A 12,525-nucleotide genomic window follows, 5' to 3' on the forward strand; every position below is an offset into this window, starting at 1 on the left:
CCCTTGCATCTGAAGTCAGCAGCAGGCTCTTTGTTGACTTCAGTAGATAATAGGTCAGATCTCCAGCAGCACTTGCTTTTCCAGCCTAAGTGAGGGATTTCATATCCTGTTATTCTTGGGCAGCTGGGGAGTATTTGCTTCACAAATTTACATATTTATTTCCTGAACATTGTAGAGGAATAATTCCTACAGTAATCTTACATGATAGTTAAACTAAAAGCATTCAATGGCAATATTTTGAAAACAATAGCCAGTGCTATGAAAACTGTTGGTAGCTTGTATACATTTCTCATGGCTGAGCTCTTTGTATTTTAATTTTTTTTTTTGCGTACTGACAAAACCTGGTCAGAGAGGACATCAGAAGGATCATGAAATAAATTTTGGAAAGGGTGTTTTCCATATGATTCCCAGAAGCCAAGAAGAGCCTTTATGTGCATATGTACATAATGCCATTCTAAGAATTCCTGCAGGAATAAAGCATTGACTCTCGAATCTACTTCTAAATCAGAGTCAACACTTAGCAAATATAAATGACAGCTTTTCAAATAAATGGTCATATGGACATTGTCACGATAACAACTAAGCTTGTATTTCATGGCATAAGAATGATTTATTCTGATGGAGAGTGCTACAGCATAATGTGATTTTTAGACCTCTACATCCTGCACGATGTGGCTAATTGAACTTCCTTTTGCCTTTTTGTTATACCTAGGGAACATCCATTTCAACCAAAAAAATGCACTTATTAGTGAAAAGAAAGTATTTTAATTAATTAGATTTACTTGAGACAGTAATGGGATGTCAGACACGCACTGGCCCCAGGGCATGCAGCTGACACCACAGACACTGCTGGATCTTGAACCACAGAGATCTGAGCAATTCCCTTCAGTTCCACCACACCACACTGAGTCCTGAGATCTGCAACTTATTTTTGCTCTGCAGCATGACCTTCTGTCAGCCTTCTCTGCCTTTTCTAACAGTCGCCTCTCACTCCAAGACATGATTGTTCATGACCCAGTCTAGAAAGCCCCTTTTTTCCAGCATGTCAGGTTTTTGCAGCTTCGCTCTTGTTACCTTCTATCAGACACAGTATTTTATAAGAGCATCTCTTGTCTCAAACACTGGTGAGCCTGTTCAATTCGCTAGTCCAAATAATGAACTGGTGAAGAGTACGAACACTCAGAGGAACTATGTAACCCATGTTCGGCTGCTCTTCCATACTATGATTAACATAGTTAATTAGTCTTCGATGTTCCCATATTAGCCTAAATATGGCTTCTCTTCCACACACTATAGAAGCTTCTCTCTCCTACAGAGACTCTTTTTTTCCTCTGCATTATACATTCTTCCGTTGTGGATCTCCATTTGTATCTCTAATTCCTGACATTAACATGGATGATTTGCTCCCTCAGGGAAGCTGACATTCCTCAAGATAATTTTTTTTTATATATCACCATGATAAGAAAAACTGCACATCTCTTATTGTTACACATTGCCTTAATTTAATGTTCTTGAATCTGGGAATCCAGAATTGACATAAATATTAGCTCTGACAAGACTAGACCCCTGCCATATTATTTGCTTATAAGGAACCTCAGTGCTACAAAAAAATACACTGCAGAACCTTGAGAGGACATGCACAGACCTCAGAGAATTGCATGAAACTTAGCTAATGTCTCCAAATGCTGCAAACCAGAAGTGGTAATTTTTTGTTTATATGGCTTCACACACATCCTTTATTCCTGTCTCTCTTTTTGCTTCTACATCCAGATTTGCTTATTATTTGAGATTCATTCAAATACAGCCCCTTCACTGTGCTTGCTTCTCTTCACACTTGCTCAGATTTAATCTAGGAAAAGCTTAACCGCAATCAGTAGACTCAAGCTATTAAACATCAGTGCAGAGGCCTTTCCTGGTTTATTACCCATTAATTTTTTTCCCCAGTTTATGGAAGATGAGAAAGTGCAGTCTCTATAAATCTCTCTTTAGAGACTTCAGAAAATAGATACAAGAAAAACGAAAAAATGTAAGTTATTGTAATATGCTTATCATTGCAGGACACGAGTGGTTGAACACCACTAGACCAAAACAGAATGTCCCAAAACGGACATGTTTGGGATGGATTATCTGTGACTGAGTGCTGGCATAGAAGGAGGGAGGTATTTTCAAAGAATCATTCTGGAGACAAGTATATGGAATGAAAGTAAAAAATTTATTAGAATGAGAGAGAGAGAAAGAAAGAAGGAAAGACGGAAAAAGACAAACGTGTTTTACTTCTGTCCTACAGGCTCCATGACAGAAAATGTCACACCTTTTTGGTTGTATGGTACCAATTATTTCAGTACCTTTTAAATAATTAAATGAAGAGTTTGATCTTGGCAGCCCTGGAGTCCAACCCAGGTTTTAGGATCCCACCATAGCTTTCTTTCCCCAGTCCAAATCGGTACAAATCAGCCTATTTTCTCATCCTTTACAACAACTTTTCCAAACGTAGCTGCCACTCCACTCACTGCTGAGCAGCAGCAGTAGCAAACCCAGCTGTGCAACAGGCACAGGACTTACATGGCTCAGTAGCTAATATAGCTGGAAAAACTCTTTCCCCAGGGGAAAAGAATCAGGAGAGATGCCAGTGTCCAACTGGCCAGATACAGGACAGAGACTGCCTAATGGACTGCTCTGTTTCGATGCAAGACACCATCATCTTCATTTTATAGTTAAAGAACTGAAGCAAAATCAAACACAGGATCTCACTGAAGAAAGGGCAAACCATTAACGTGGCATGAAACTTTGAACCAAAGGAAACCCTACAATACTCAACAAAGACAAGTGAGAGCTGGACAGGGTGAGCAGAACCTGAGGAGGTGGCCAGAGAGGTCGTCCCTGGGAGGAAGGCGGGGACAGGGCAGCTTCCTCCTCCCTGCTTGGCTAGCGATGAACCAGAGCTTCAGGAGCCCCGGGACAGGACAGATGCGGTGTCCCCATCCCTCAGAACCAGCCCAGGCAATCAGAGGGTATGGGTGCAGAAGTAATTGCAGGGAATTATGTTAAATACATACAGGATTATAGTTTGTTTGTTTTGCTTGTAGCTTCTGTTTTCCAATCCCATAAGTAAAGATTGGAAACCAAATCCCATCTTTAATCGGATTGGTCTGAAGGTCAAACCTCAAGTCACACTGGAGAAACTCCAGTCTTGTTTTATTATCAAGCCTGCCTAGCATTGTTGAGATAAATAAATCCAACAACTACTCAATCTTGCCAGGGCCTGAGGGATACCTGCTGTCCAGTTACAGAAGTCTGAGAGGGATGAAGGGACTTGTGAAGCTACATGCTGACTGTGGGGACAATACTAAATACCCAAGCATCACTGAATACCTTGAATCCCTGAATACCTTCTAGGATCTCTTCTTCAAACAAACAGACAAACACCCATGTTTCCTGGCAAAGCCGTCTTCCCTGTCTTTTACAAAGAAGCCGACATTTAGATTCACACTTAACTGTCATCACAGACATACCCTAAGTTTCTTTAATGATCCCTGTGTCAGTGACTCATACAACATCACATAGGAAGTGAGAGGCAAGGAGAGGAATTGGACACAGGTTTCCTGAAGTTGAGGATAGTTCTCTAATTACGAGGAGCTTTACAGATTAGAGCCAGAAGGCAACCTTGTGATTAGCTATTCTCTCTTCCTGCAGAACAGGGCTGTAGACACTGCCTGAATTAATTCCATTCTGAATTATCAGGAGTTGTCATATTTTTCAGTTCACAGACCCCTACAAATTTTCCAACAGTAATGCAGATTGCTGTAAAGTTTAAGCTTCCTGACAACATGCAGTTTTATCCTAGTTACCATTTGTTATTGCTGGCAGGTAATCCATTAAAACGGGCTAAAAACTCCTGAATTAAAGATATTCTGAAAGAACTGCTGAACTTGATTTAAACATTAGAAAACTCACCACAACTTTTGGCAAATGATTTTGACAGCTGATTACCTTCATTTCAATATATATGATAAAATATATACACATAGTCTTAATTTTTTTTTAACTGTAGTATCCAGCCAACATAATTTATAATTTCCATGACTTATCTGAAGTGTCCAGAATGGTGGCTATAGATGGAACATATATATTACCCCAGAGAAGAAGCTCAGATGTAAGAAGAAAAAGTGTGATTTTATATATATATATATTTATGGAGAACGATAAATCATACTGGTCCTACTGCATATGTGGAAATATAACCACACACTAAAGTCTCTTGATGATGACAATGAAAGATTCAAGGTATTTCCAACTACAACTTTTTTTTATTTTAAAATTAAAAAAACTAAAAAAGTGAAAACCTAAAAATACTAACAGTCACTGCAGATAATCTCAAACTTGAACATAATTTCACAAAATACAAATGCTAATAAAAATTTGTTAATAACACTGTGAAAACAGCTAGTGTGTTACCTGCAGGATTACAGTTTTTGTAGCCTACTCTGGTAAATTCACATGGAGAACAGCTACCACATAAGCAGGTTTCTAGGGATTTTCTCAAGAATTAGTTGCAGGCCCATCATTACACATAACACATCTAAACAAACAGAAAATCATTGCTGAGGAAATGTGCAAGCTATATTACCCTGGAAATCCTTATGAGCAATGAGGGCAGATACACATGGAAGCGACTGGAGGAATGGTGCATTTTCAGCCACGGCACCATTGAATCCAGCTCTGCAGAAGGTCATTGTCCAGGAACAAAGACTGCATGCCACACTTCCAGCCCAAGGAGACGTAGCCTGGAAAGCACCGGCTGAAAACCATTCAAGGAAGGCCTCGTAGAGAGGGTTATGAACCATGTTCAAATATGCTAGGGGAGTAGGAAAGGGAGGTCAGGAGAAAGATCTAACATGGTCTTGTGATTTTCAGATGTAGAGAGAAGGGAAGTTACTCAGCTGCTGCAGAGAGCAACGGCTGCATACTGTTTCACATTCTGAAAAGGACAATGAAGACTCTGGAGAAAAGTCCATTACACCAAAAATGGTGTAAGAATGTGGAAATATTCCTTACATTTACAGACTACAGGAATTTAATTCATTCACTTCTGCAAAAGAAGTTAAAGGTGAATGCAATAAAACATACCCAAGTCATTATCCTAATGACGAAATTTCATAATCCGGTAACTGGAGAAGTGGGGAAAAGCAGCTCACCTCTTTTATGAAACAGCAGAAAAAAATACAAGCTATACAAACATATGCAACTCTAGGATTGTTTAACAGAGCAGCAGGTGTGAGAGAAGTATTCAGGGAGTATCACATAAGCTTCAGATAAAACCACAAGTGTACTTAGGCAGCTTTCACTTGGTTTAAAGCTGCAACTCTATTTAAAGCACTCTAGCCAGAGGCTGAGAGTAAGGAAACTTGTTCAATTCTTCCCATGTTTAGGTATTTGACATTTGATGCTGTTGAATTTATTTTCAAAGAACACACATAAGGAAATATATGGCTCCATTACAACTTCCCTTTCTAAAGAAAAGAACATGAAGACTAATAAGCTGTAAATGCTTAGGTTAGGAGAAGTATTAGAACCATTAGGGAGACAAAGCACCAGTATCAAATATCATTATCCCAGCATGAGAAAGATACAACAAAAATGCTTGGAGTTAAAGTCAAACAAATTTAGATTAAAAACCTTCTGGCTGTGCCTTGAAGAGAAAAACAGTGAGAATAATTATCCTCATGTTATCAGGTGAGTATTCTTTAGCATGGGTGGACTCACTGTCTCTTGCAAACATTAGATCAAAGGTGGATGCTGGTGTGGATGCTTTAGTCAAGCCTAAGTCACCGAGTTTAGCATAGGGACACCAGCATTAGCTGAAATGTTAATTGCCTGTGTAATGCAGAAGGTTACACTGCATCACCAAAAGTATGTTTGTTCTTTAAAATGTGGGAATGAGCGTGTGAACACTACCACTTGCGTACCTTTTGCTTATTCTTCTGAGAGTCCCTAAAAACAGACAAATGAAAAAATGATCATGCTGTTTCATCATCTGCTTCTTTCCTCACATGGTTACAAGAGAAAAAAAAGTGGAGAGTTTCTTAAGTAGGTCACTCTAGCATAAGCACAGAGTATGTGTAAATAAAGAGCAAAGGATCTTTATTTTAGCCTTAGCTATCTGGAAAGAAGTTTCAGTGATCAGTCCAAACACTGTTTCTGTCAGAGATGTGCCAGGAAAAACAGTAAAAATAAATTCAGTGGAAAATACAGGAACAACAACTTCCTAAGTAGGGATGTTTAGTTTTTAGAAAATACGTAATAATAAAATAAACTAATTAAATTCAATTTGTTACCTGTGGCAGAAGAAGCAAGCTAAAAAGGGATCACAGTGCAAGAACTGGGTGCAGTGCTAATGCACTCTGTGAATGTGCCTTAAATCCCCATCTTGGATGTAATAAATGCTTAAATAAGATTACTTCTGCTGAATATTCATGCTGTAATTAGTTGAATTATGGAAGATCTACCTAAAGATTTCACAAATTAAGTAAGTGGAAAGAACCAGAGGGAAGACAAAAAAGTCTAGTTTACAAGCAGGTAAAGAGGTAAAGTGGTCAAAGCTAGACAGAATCAGAGGCATCTGACCAGTGTTGACACCCTGAGCTCTGACTCCTGCATCAGAAGAAAATCGAGTTCCTTTCTTTGGGTACAAAGTACTCATACTTAATGTATATCTACATTGAAGACAACTTTTAAAATCAGATCTTTCAACCAGGAAAACGATACCCGTTAACATGCCTCCATGTTTTATTCCAGAGAGGAAGAGGGCAGTATTTGCAGAGAATTACTTTCTGACTAGTTTTATTAACAGAGTTCACGAGGGAAACAAAATAAAGCACTTTTAATCTGTACTCATTCTCCATCCCCCTCTCCCCCCACTCACTTCTTAAGGAAAGCAAACCTCCAGAGGAGGCAGACTTATTTGCTTCTTATATAGAAAAAGCCTGGCCACTTCTACAAGCATGAAGATAGATATCTGTGACCTCTTCTCCCAAGCAGGTTTTCAGCAGAGAGCTTCACAAGACTATTCACTGATTCAGTCTTTGCATCATCATTAAGCTCCTGTGCAAAATAGGACTTTGCAGGTATAACTCACTGTGACCAATACCAGTGAAGAACTGGGGCCCCTTAAATCCAAGATAATGATGGTCATAAGCTATCATATAACCGCCTTACATGTCAGAACTACTGTGGAGTTGGCTCTGCCCTGAATATGTTCACGGTTTTATTAGACCATGGCTTGTAGTTTGTTTTTTTTCCCAGTTATTAATATTTTTATTAGCCTCCACTCTAGAACATGATGAGAACACTAGTTTTGATCAATTTTGTGAAGTAGGTATGTGAAGTAGGTATGTGAAATATGTATGTGAAAGGCTGACGATGCTTTGCGGTGTTAGTTTTGCAGGTATTACACCGAAGCTAAATCCTCAGAAAGCCATACTAGATATTAGCTAATACGAAAGGTGATAAAAAACACCAGAGATGAACGAAGACACAAAACCTGTGGACAAAAGCAGAAAGGGAAGAGGACGGGAACATCCTTAGGGAGTTACACAAACACCCTAATCCAGAACAGCGTGGAGATGACTGCGCTTATCCACAGCTCTGTCGGCTTCACGAGGGCTTTAGCGAGCCGTGGGAGCCCACCCACGGACAGCCACTGCCCAGACTGGGCTCCCACCTCTGAGAGCAGCTCCAAACTTCAAAGAGCCTTTTTTTTAGTGTTTGCTGCCACCAACCGATTGCTCCAACTTTTGCTTAAATCCAAAGGGATCAGAAAGCTTTGCTCTAAACTTGCAGTGTGCTCTTAGACAGCTCAAGGCCAGTTCATTCTTGGATGTAACATGTCAAGCATGCACAACACAAATGCAAAACAGCAAGTTATTATTAGCATCTGTAAAGATTCCAGGAGCAGGTAGATTATATAAAAATATATATTGTTGTTAATGTCAATGTAGTTATCAGAACAGCAAAAAAATAAAGTTCTGTAGCTTTTTTCAATTAGAGAGCCCCAAACTTTTTGAAGCACAGAGTACAGCAGCTGACAGCCCATCTGGTCTCTTTACCCCTTTTGCTTTCTCCTAAGCCCTCTGCATAGTTTCAAACAACATATGTGGATGTTTTTACTAACACATGATGTAGAACCCTTATTTTATTTTCCTGAAAATTCTAATCATCATTTTACTGAAAGAATAAGGAAGAATCACCTATAACGTACATATTAACAAAGTATGAAAGGATTCAGCTCCAATGAACTGGACAAGAAAGAAGCATCAGTATGACAACAAAAAAAAGTGTACAAGACATCTGACAAACCTGAAACAAGAAAAATCTGTATAGCATCAGCTGTCCTGATAGCCATGGTATCATGTCCTGAAGCCTGATACATCAAATGTGAATATGTTTTGATACATTATTATACCTAGCTGGATAATGATTACTGACTTCATTTGACTAATCATGACTTCGTATAGACAGTGTTCACTCTTTCTAGGTGGACAAAAATATTCTTCCCATATCACATAATCTTACCCCCAACAGAGGGAGGAGAAATGTTCCCTGTGATCTAGTTCATATAAAATATGGCAAAATGGAATACTTTAAGTGGCAGACTTACAGCTAATTTTAGAAATTACACTGCTTAACCAATCTAGTTATTTAGAACTATCATACCCAAACATTCAGATATTAGCCAAAAACTTCCAGAGTGGATTTCAAAAAATATATGCATGAACCTATGCGAAGTTTTTTTCCAATAGAAACACCTATATATAAACTCCTAAACCACTGTTAGATATTCACGAAGGGAGTTTGGCACCAAGAACGGCTCAGGAATATTTCAGCTCCTATTAGAGATGAGCACTGAGACCCAGGGAGCTGCTCCCGCAGCACGTACCTGATGTCCGTCTAGGTGGGTTCCGTTCTACCTTTGGCTCAGCTTATATTTGTATATGGTACAAACCGGGTGTAGGTTAGAAAGCCATCAAGCATGGGCTGATGCGCCCGTATTAGAAGGACCAGTGTGACATCTGCTGGGCACTTTTTGGGAAAGCAATAAGCTGATTCCTTCTATCTTTAGCAACTCAGAAAGGTCGTGAGAAACAAAACAAAAGGAGCAAAAAAGCTAATATGAGGAACACAGAAAACAGCACAGACTATACATATGAGAAAAAATATTTACAAAAGCCACAGCCAGAGGATGAAATTTTGTCTTCACTGGTTGCTTTAAGAGTGTACTCACATATGATAAAATTTTGCCACAGGAACTGCAAATACATCTCATGTTGGCCACTTGGGGACGTGTGTTGCAATATTTGAGGAATTTCCAACACACACCCCACATAGTAACAGAAACAGTAACCAAAGCAGACACCAAGAGGAGACATCATCAGGAAAGTGATTTTTCTCCGCAGGGTGCGGCACTTCTCTTTCACTCCAGGCGTGCTGAAACTTGTGATTTCCCCAAATGCTAGAAACTCTGTTGCATCATTTCTGGTAGTTAAACAAGCACATAAAAAATACATGTTATTTTCCTGGAGTCATTTATTTGCATGCTACTGGATGAGTCACACGCAAACCAGCCCAAGTCATTTCCCCAGTAATTCTGCCAGTCTCATCGATTATGGAAATTACAGATCGGCAAACAAAGATGAATTCTGGTAGCGCTGCAGTGGTGTCAACTCAGTTCAAGCACTGAACATGCAGAGAATAAATGCTATCTACCTAGACTCTCAAGAAACCTAGGAGGCAAGAATGAGAGCCCAAATGGACATCAGGCACCTAATGGGTGACAATCAGAATTTAGACACCTGAAATGCTATTTCTACATTCTACATGCTGGTTTTCTGCCCAGAAGTACTGCCCCATGGCTGACTAACCAGCTATGAGCTTATTTCCCACCTACCACCATTTTGGTACTCAAGCAGAGCATAATTCCTAAATCTTCCAACAGGAGCACTTCGCAGAACTGAGCTCACTGCGTAACATGGTGGGGAGAACAGCACAGTGACAATTTCTTGCATAATTAATGCATATCTAACCCCTAATGATTAGGGGTTTCACCCAGAAAGTGGCAAAAATGAGTTTTAGGCTACCGGAGAACAAGTTAGTGCTCTAAATTCCTAGCTCAAGGGAACTTTGTAAAATAACATGCTTCAGCTCACATATTAAAACAAAGCCACTGTGCAACCAAAAATTTAATCGAGAGAACAAAAAAGTGGGATCTTTTTCTTTAGCCCACAGATCATGCATTTCAGGCTTGGCCCCCTGGACTATTTGTCCATTTTTCATTAGATAGCCACAATTTTTTAAAGAAATCATTCAGAAAATAGGGAGTGGAACCAGGAATACCCTCTTGTAGCTGGATACCCACAACACTGCTTCAGAAGAATCAGGCTTCACAGCACTTTCTATCCATCTGCAACTGGGAGTTTTACAAGCTAACGCTTATCTTCCAGCCAGTACAGCTGAGTCCTACCCTATCAGAAGGTAAACTAGCATAATATATATTCTGATTTATATCAGAACATACATGCTGACGCATACGATGGTAAAAGTGCTGCACAGAGGGAATCAGATGCCTTATTGCTGAACTTGTTCTGTGCTGCAATCATTTATATGCAGTTCATTTTCATACTCTGGCTTCTGTCTGGTGAAAACAGTGCGGATCTGGATCCTGAGCCCATGTTATTCAACCAAAGGATTAAAGGAGCTTGCATGACTTGCTCTAGTTCTCATCAATCTGTTTTAAATTATCCAAGTTTTCAGTACTGAAAGTTTTGAAATAAGGTATGTGGTAAAGGAATAAAGATCAGTTGTAAAGTGATATACAAAGTAAGCAGAACTGTAAATGTCTTTGACACTGTCCTGCACGACAACCTTGTCTCTAAATTGGAGAGACATGGATTCAACAGATGGACCACTCGGTGGATAACGAATTGGCTGGATGGTCGCACTCAAAGAGTTGCGGTCAATGCCTCGATGTCCAAGTGGAGATCAGTGACGCGTGGCATTCCTCAGGGGTCGGTATGGGGAGCGGTACTGTTTAACATCTGTCGGCAACACGGACAGTGGGATTGAGTGCACCCTCAGCAAGTTTGCTGACAACACCAAGCTGTGTGGTGCGGTCGACACGCTCGAGGGAAGGGATGCCATCCAGGGGGACCCTGACAGGCTGGAGAGGTGGGCATCCCAAAAAAAGGCAATAGTACTAGCATTCTGTGTTTCTTGACTTCAGTCTTCCCACTAGAGGGATTATATATTCTTTGAGACCTGCAAAATCAGTAGCTGTTTATTCTACACAGATTTCTTACTGGTGCATTTCTAATGCAATGATCTTATTGTAACTTAAAAGGTTACCATAGCTCAGGAGCCCTTCAGAAGGCAGATGGGTACTTGTTAATCTCCTCAAACAGCCTTCCTTTGCAGCCTTCCTTTTCCTCGGATAAAAACTGAATAAACAAACGCACCAGTGCAAACAAAATGCCTACGCAACAAGCCATATAAAATACCTCACTTTGTTACATCTCTCTCCTAGCTCTTTTGTTTATGTGTGGTTGAATTTAAATAATTTTGCAAATATTAACTACTGAGTGCAGTGCTCATTACCAGTAGTCTCAGTAGAAGCACTGCAAATGGAGGATGACTAGGTATTTATGCTGAGTTCAAGTACAAAAAAAACCAAACCCAAACTTAGGAAACACGTCTACCTTTTCTATAGAGCTACAGCTGTACACTTTTAGTATCTTTATCTACCAACTGGTCTGAATCTTATCTGTTTTTTTCTCACTAAAGCAGTTAAAAATTCCTTCCTGTTATCTTTAAGCTACTGGCAATACATATATACTATTTGACATCTTGCTTATCAGTGTATAACTCTTCAAATCTTATCACTTATATTCTTTGCCACTTATTTTCAATCTTTCCAGCCTTTAATATTTTTATCACTGTACCTAGATCCTATTTTAATTAGGAAGGCTTCTTGCCCAGACATTAATATATGTACTCTAACAAGGTTCAGCACAGTGTCTCCAATAACCTACACTGCACATGATTAAGTCTCGTAAATAAAACTCTTTGACTGCCTAACAGTTTGATATCAACAGATGTTTATTCAAATACTCGTGTGAGATAGGTATTTCTTAAGCCGAAAAGCTAGCCAGATTCACTACTTTATCAGCGGCCCTGAAAAGATGGGCTTCATATATGCTATCCTGTGTGACGAAGGTATTAAATAATGATTTGTCTCTTTCATTTGGCAACTCTATTGAGTATTAAATTTCACAGAACACCACAGTACTTGTTTTCATGTTACTGGCAACTATTAACAGTATCAGTGTAATTGGTGCTGAAATAATAAAAATATATGCTATAAGGACATTGTCTGAAAACCCTGTTTACTGGATGACTTAGAAGCTGAGAAGGGTGACTCACTCTTAATGAAAAGTTTACTGTAAGTTAGCATGATTAAATTAATAAGGCCCTACA

Source organism: Nipponia nippon, unplaced genomic scaffold (genome assembly GCF_047370975.1).
Source record: "Nipponia nippon isolate SJK-2023a ecotype South Korea unplaced genomic scaffold, ASM4737097v1 scaffold_1, whole genome shotgun sequence".
NCBI lineage: Eukaryota > Metazoa > Chordata > Aves > Pelecaniformes > Threskiornithidae > Nipponia > Nipponia nippon.